This window comes from Pteropus vampyrus, unplaced genomic scaffold, assembly GCF_000151845.1.
Source record: "Pteropus vampyrus isolate Shadow unplaced genomic scaffold, Pvam_2.0 Scaffold143, whole genome shotgun sequence".
In the NCBI taxonomy this organism is placed as follows: domain Eukaryota; kingdom Metazoa; phylum Chordata; class Mammalia; order Chiroptera; family Pteropodidae; genus Pteropus; species Pteropus vampyrus.
Window position 1 is genome coordinate 367,239 of NW_011888924.1, and position 7,943 is coordinate 375,181.

The following is a 7,943-nucleotide window of genomic DNA, read 5'->3' on the forward strand; positions in this document are numbered from 1 at the left end:
GTATACTGTGGTGTCTGTCTCATGGGGTGTAGAAGATGGAACAGTATTGTTATGTTCAGCTTTGATAATTTCTAGCAGGTGTTTCTGGGAAATTTCTGCTCTGGGTTCATAGCAGAAACTCTACTCCTTAAGATGAAAGGGAAACATTTCTTATTATAGAGTGACATACTGCGGGCAACTAGGGGGTCTTACTTAGGTCAGATGATTCTCCGTGAAATCCTTGAAGTTGTGACATCCATCTACATTCCTACCCACTTCCTCCTGCCCTCACTTGTTCATGATCCACTTTACCTGGAAACTGTAGAGGTGCAGGGAGGAGAGAGGAACTCTGGGCTTGCTTGAATGAGAACTCTGGGCTTCCTTTACTTCCAAACTGAGCTGGTCAATGTACATAGAGTACTCTAATCAATTATCTTGTAAGGAGAGCTAGATGTTTATCAAACTCAAATATATTTTCATCACACCTTTCTTTCTCTAGTGGGTATCTTGAACTAACATAAAATAAACTAGGTTCAAAAAGTCATTTGGACAAATACAGTTGTTTATCTTGAAGTCTGTTGAGATTACCCATTTTTTCTTTTCTTGTCCATCTCATCAAGCCATCTCACAGTCATCATTCGAATATGATTTATTTAGTGTATTCATACCCCAAGTCGTTTCAAAAAGGAGTTGTTTTAGCTTACCAAGTGAAAATACCCCAGACAATAAAACCAATGGTATATGAACTCAAGTAGGAAAATGGAGGAGATAAAAAAAATTAGAAATCGAATGTTCATTTCAGTTGTTCCAAGGACGCCGAATGCCAGATTTGAAGTGTTCTGCTGGTCAAGATGAAAAAGAATCAGGGAAAAGGATGTATTGTGAGTTTTTTTTAGGGAAGACTAAGTGTTTCTTGATACTAAACTTTGAAAGAATTTCTCTCATGGTACATGGTAGAGAGATAGAATGGACAGTACCTTGATAACAGTTTTGGGTCAAATCAGAATTTTTTCACAAAGAGGTTCACATGACTCATTCCTATAATGACTTCTGATAATAGTTAGAAATCCTAACATTGCAGTTTAGCCCAGAGATGCTGATTCAGTGGGGACATTTGATCAATTCTTGATCAAAGCACGCTGGATTAAGCTGACTCAGACTGGCAAGGACTTTTGAATGCAAGCGCTATTTCTTAATGTATTAGCTATTCTTTCATTTTATGTCTTTGTTTGAAAATGTAAACATTATATCATCAATGTCGTCATCCAAATCATTATGATTGTTAACAGGATGCAATCTGGAGTGAATCCTTTGACATGCCAGTACTGATGGTTAAGGAAAAATTGGGGATATGGTCATTCAGAAATGAATCCACTTGTTAGTTCCCATTTATTTATTTATCTATGTATTTATACCATATCTCTTTTTACAGTTGAGTCAATGAAGCATACAGGAAATGCGTAATATAAAATGGTAAAGTGTAAATAAAAAATCAGGACCAAGAAAACAAATTAAATATGGTGTCAAGACCAGGATGGGTACAGGATGAGGTTGGACAGAATGAAGACATGATGGCAATCAAGTTCCACTGTGGCTACAAACTGGCTGCAGGTTTGCTTTGGGCTTCCCAGAGGGGAGGGGCGAAGTTCACCTGCCTTGCTGGAACCTCACTATACCATGTTTCTAATATTCCCTAATCTGTACCCATTACTTCCTGGGAAAACTAACTAAAGATGATACAATTTGCTCTCGGTGACCCAACGATAGCCCCCAGTGGCCTTCACTTCCGTTTATACGAGCTCCTGGGGCATCTCTGCCTGGCTCTGTGCTGCTGTCCCATGCTCATTTCTACCCGAGGCTTCCACAGCCTGTTCAGAGTTTGTCTCCCTCATTACTTTAGCTTGCCTATGTATTTGCCTCATCATGGGCCTGACTCCACCTTCGGGCTTCTTTTCAGATTTGGCCACCTCTCCTAGCTTGCTCAAGTGGCTATTTCCAAGAATGATAATCTGGTTGGCTTAGTCCATCATTTTATATCTGGCCATGTTACGGGTTATCAGCCAGTCTATGGACTTGGAGCCTGGGTCAGGTACTCCAGTATCCCTGGTCCAGTTGGCCAGGGGTCAAGTCACATGGTCCAAAATATGAGTCAGAGGCTGGAGTGGGGATGTGGAGGGTTCTGTGGGTGAAACTATCATCCTTGCAACAGGTTTAAGTGTGCCAAGCAATCAAAGACTTCATCTATTCATCTGGGGGAGGTACTGAGCACGGGCATAGCAAACCAGCTGCCTTCTTGCCTCTGTTGCATTGGTTTATAAAATAAAGACCTCTGTCTTTCTGAAAATCTTTTCCTCTGAGTTGCTCGAGTCATTCTCTCTTTGGAAGTATGTTAGTGGTTTTGATAAGCCCTGCAGTAAACAATCCCCTTAAAGTGTATTAGGCCTATGGATTTCCAAATGCATTTTATTGTAACCCCTCTCCACTTAAAAAAAAAAAATGTTATATCGATTTGTAGTCTGTGGAACAAATCTTTCTAGACTTTTGCTACTTGGACTGAGGTCAGCATGGGCACCACCTAGGAGTGTGTTGGAACTGCAGACTCTCAGCCTCACCGGGACCTACTGAATAAAATCTGCATTCTAACAAGTCTTCCAGGGGACTAGTGTGTGCATTAAAGTTTGAGAAGCATGGCTTTCAGAGCAAACTTTGGGAAGTGCCGAACGACTCTGACCAGTGATCGAGGCCCTGGGAGATGCTGTAACTTGCCTGAAGTCCTCCAATGGGTCAGTAACAGACCTGGGATCAGACTCGGGGGTGCTGAGTCCTACTCATATTCTTTTCCCACCACCCCATGATGTCTCCCTCATCTACGAACTGAAGAGTCTTGATTAGATCATTGTTAGAGGAGTAAGTCGATATGCGATCAGAGCGATCGTGATTTATCATCCCAATGTAGTCACTGTTGAGAGTTTAAGAGAAACTGTGGTTTGCCTGATATTCACCATGTGTCAGTCACAGTTCTAAGTGCTTTTACATGCATTAGCTCAGTAATCTCAAAACCAAAAACAACGTCCCAGCCCCCCCGCGCCGTTCCCCCCAGTCCCCTTCCTCAAAACAAAACACACACGAAGAGGGCGCATTTTCCTCATTGATCAGATGGTAAAAAATGAGGGCCATAGAGTTTCTATAACTCCCTTGAGATCCTACAGCTAGTGGCAAATCCTGCTTTCAGGGGCAGCGCACCTGGCAGGTGAGCAGCATTCTTCACCGCCAGCCACACTCCCCTGCCAATTGCCCCGGTTATTCATTCCGTCCTCACAGCACCTCACAGACAGGTGTCATGTCCCACTCACTCCTTGCTTTTCTCTTGTTAGATGAGGAAATTGATGCTTAGTGACACTAGCCAGGGATCCAAAGCCCATAGCAGACTGCTTTCAGTTCCCCAGGCTTTAGTGGTGCGAGCCGAGGCTCGCTCTCTGCGACAGATCGCCCACTCGTGGGTCCCTGACACGCGGGTCTCACCTGAAGTTCGGCTGGGTCCCGGCGGATCCAGACGCCCCCTGGCGGCAGGTGGGCGCAAGCGGAGCGCGGGTCTCTGGCTGGGCGCCGATTCCAGCAGCTTTCCCAGGGGCGCGAGCCAGGAGAGAAGAAAGGGCGCTGCAAGCAGCCGCCGACCCCGCCCCGCACCCTCGGGTCCCTCCGCCTCACCTTGGACGCCAGGGCGTGTGCGGGCACGCTGATTCTTTCACTTGGGGGCTTTCCTTTTTCTCTTCCGTTTGGATGGCATTTCTCCAGCAGGTAAGCGTGATCGGGGCAGCTGGGCCCTGGGAAGTGCGCAGGGACCCAGCTCTGGGAAGTGTCCCAGGAGATGCTGGGAGGCTCAGAGCATGTGGGCAGGAGCGGAGGGCATCTCCTGTGGTCTTAAACGACTGGTATGTGTTATAATAACAACAGCCTCTGTTTAGGTTTCCAAGCTGCCTGTGGGTCCTGAGCAATCAGCACTGCTTGGGCAGAATATTGGAGGAGCTCCCTCCCCTCTCGGGGGGACTGTTCCACACCGTTTCTCCCAGAGGCTCCAGTAGTCCAGAACTCCCGTGGCCCGCGGAAGGCACCGTGTTACCCTCCTGTCTTTCCCCGGCTCATTTCCGCAAACCCCCGCGTCACTTCCCAGCATCAGTTAGTCCTACCAACACCATGAGATAGGTTCGATTATTATCCCCATTTTACAGATGAGGAAACTGAGGCTAGTGAGGACCAACAGTGGAAGGTTGAGATGCAGTGAAACTGGCCTCACCACCATGGTAGAAATATAAAGTATGGTGCGCAGTGGGCAGGCGTAGGAGCAGAGAGCCTCGAAGCTGAGACTGAAGGTTGCTGGGGGTTATGCCGGGCGGAGGAAGGGCCGAGCGAGGACCCCCGCAGCAGGGGCAGGTGTGTGTGTGTCTGGTGTGTTTGAAGCAAGTTGTTCGCTGTTGCTGAGCCTATTATACAAGGGGCGTTTGAGGCTGGACAGGCAGGCAAGGGCGGATGGGAAAGTTCTCCTATGCCTTTCAAAGGTGGTTCGATTTTTCCCAGAAGAAGCTGTTCAGGAATTTGGAGCAAGTGAGTGACGTGGTCATATTCAAGTTCAAAAGACTACTCTGATGTGAGCAAGAGGGCTGGATGGGGTGTCTTCTTTTCCCTGAGCTAAGAGACTTCACTCGGGATCCTCCTGTGTCTACTACATACCAGCTGCCTAGGAAAGGACAGGTCAGGGAGAAAGGTGCCGGTCAGGGAGAAAGGCGCGGGTCAGGGACCCTCCATTCTCCTCGGGCTCCTCTTGTGCCTCTATCTCAGGTCCAGTGCGACCCCAGGTAGACGGGCCCACCAGACACACTGCCAACTGCCGCTGATATCTGTCGTGAGGCCTGGTGACTGGCATCCTATGGAGACGGGGCGGGGGAGGGTGGGGTCCTGGTCTTATTTAGGTTGTGTGAAAGGTGGAGCATCCACAGTCCAGGAGCGTTGCCTGGAGGAGTTAGCTGATGATACACAGTGGACCGAGAGCATGACAAGGCATCCTGTTGTGGCCTCTGGCACCCATGGGGCACTGTTCCAGTTCCTACCTGTCATCTCCTATGTCCTGACAGTCCTTAACCACCTGGGGGTGAGGCGGAAAAAAGGTTCTTGCAGCCCTCTAAAATGCCTTCCTCTTCACCTTAGGGAAGGGACGAGGCTTGGGCAAGGACTACAAGGAGCAGGGAACTTAACGAGGCTTGGGTGGATTAGAATTGTTTGTATCATTTATATATCCTTTTACGTAACAAACATTTATTGAGTACCTACTGTGTTAGACATTGTGAGATGCTGGAGAACAGACATTTGTGACACAGTCCCTGTCCTCGAGTGGCTTCTAGTCTGGTACTGGGAGACAGCCACATACACCAATCCAATGGCACATCACAGGTGCCAAGACGCACCTGGAGGGTAGGGGAAGTGCCTGAGTGCAGGCGTTCACTATATCCTGGGTGGACTATCACAAAAGGATTCTGGAAGATTCGGTGGTTGTTTAGCTGGGTCTTGAAGGATGAGAGGATGTTCTTGAGGCAGAAGAGGTGCCGGAAGAGGTCCAGGACACAGAAGAGGAGGGACGTGTACTTAGCTGTGGATCTATTGCATGCCACTTGCTGAGAATGATGGCCAATAGGCAATTCTGTTTCTGGAGGGAGGTTCTGGAAGACTTGAGAATGGTTCTCAATGGTTATTGGGAATGCAACAAAAACGAGGACTTTTTGAGGCTGGACACAGCTAACGTGGGACTTGGGCATTTGGACTTTGAATGGCAGTGCCGTAGTTGGGACGCGAGGCCATACCAGGAAAGCGGTGTGGTGGTTCTAGATCACTAGTGCTGTCCCCAGGGAGCCCTCTTCCATTCATGAGAATGCTCCACTCCTCAAGATCTTATGGAGTGACAGCCACTTAATGGGAGAAGAAACTGTGAGCATGAGTGAATGGATTATCGAAGCCATTGCTTTCCGGTACTTTTAGGGACTGTCTGGATTCTTTGAAATGCTTGATGTCATTCCTCAGTCACATGGAATCTGAGAGGGGAAGAGCTAGGCCTGTCATGGGGTCAGAAAGGCCAATGATGACCTCTGTTTTGCAGCATTGTTTGTGGCCAGAGGAAGGCAGGATGCTGTGGTTTAGTCAACAGTGTGTGTGTGCGTGTGTGTGTGTGTGTGTGTGTGTGTGTGTGTGTGTGTGGTGTGTTGGGGGGGTGACAGTGTAGAGAAGGGCCAGGGGGTCTTCACTGTGTCTGATGAAAGGAGATAGGTCAGGAGGGATGCACACAGAACCCAAAGATGGAGAGGGAGGCGGAGAAAGGCCACAGCAGCACCCTTTCTGGAGAGCTTTAAAATCCAGGTAGATTTTCCATTATTGGTCAGCAGGGTTTCTGTTTAAGACAAGGAGATGGACCAGATCACCTCTCTGAGACCCTAGGAGTTAGTCATATTGTTTGCCCTTTAGATTTATTATAAATTTTTTTTAGGGAATTGAGTGAATTTACATGGGAAAAGATAAGAGGAAAATTATTCTGTACCATAATGCGAAGACTCCTATTTCGTCCGTTTGGGTGGCTCTAACAAAATACCAGAGACTGGGGGGCTTATTAACAAGAGAAATTTATTTCTCACAGTTCCAGAGGCTGGAAGTCTGAGATCAGAGAGTGAGCATGGTTAGGTGCTGGTGAGGGCTTTCTTCCCAGTCACAGACTTCTGGTTGTGTCCTCATGTGGTAGAAGGGACAAGGGAGCTCTCTGGGGTCTCTTTTATAAGGACACTAACCTATTCACAAGGGCTCCCCGCCACCTCTGCCATGACCTAAGCATATCCCAAAGGCCCCACTCCTGATACCGTCACCTTGCGGGTTAGGTTTCAGCATATGACTTTCGAGGTGACATGAACATTCAGTCCGTAACAGCTCCCTAAGAATATACACGGCACATGCCTGTTCCCATCTTCCCAGCAAATCTTTTCTTTGTACACAGTGAGACCTCCCCATTGGGAAGAAATCTGTCTCTCTTCATTGTGATTTTAAAAGTAATTTTTATTGGTCCTCTTTGAAGGTTAGTTTAAAATTCTTCATAGATGCATATACATGTATATATATGCATATATGTACATATACACAAATATATGTATATATTTAACACAAAGGGAAAGGAATGAACCTGCTGATATTTTTATCGGAGAAGTTTCAGTTTCAAACTGGCAAAGCAGGTAAAACCTCTCCATCCACCGTTCAGCTCCAGACTGAGAAGATGGTTGTTTCACCCAGTGAAGTACAGTATTTTCAGTGCGAGTTACTTATAACCTGAAAAGTTATGAGTGAGAGGAAGAGGAAGTTTTAAGGCCCATATTAGAAACTAGCATAACGGGGTGTGTGTGTGTGTGTGTGTGTGTGCGTGTGTGTGTGTGCACGCGCACGTGCACGCACATGCACGCACATGCATGCATACTGCATGCTGGGGAAGGAGGGAGAGCTGGCTGCTGCAGGAAGGAGCAACTCCCTCAGCCCTGGCTCCTTGGTCCCCTGGCCATGTCCAGAGAAGCTGGCCACCTCCAAGCACCCCCAACCCTGCTGGGGGCATCTCTTTGTTTCCCTTGCTGCTGGCTCCTTGTCCCAGTGGCCTGAGACAATGCCAGGCCTTGACACTGCAGAAGGTCAAAAACTGCAGCTCTGAATGGAGCTGAAACGAATAGTTTCTGTTCCAGAACAATTCTGTGAGCTAAGAAAACATCTGTGCAGATGAAGCCTGCGGTTCCTCTTGCACAAGGAGCCCTGGGCGCCACCTGTCGCAGTCAGTCTTGCTCACTGGCTGAGCTGCTGGCGCCGTGCCCCAGAGCGACCTCGACCTTGCCGGTGATCACGGTGATTTAGATGGTGGTTCAGTTGCAAATGCCGGTTTAGCAGCACATTGAAAG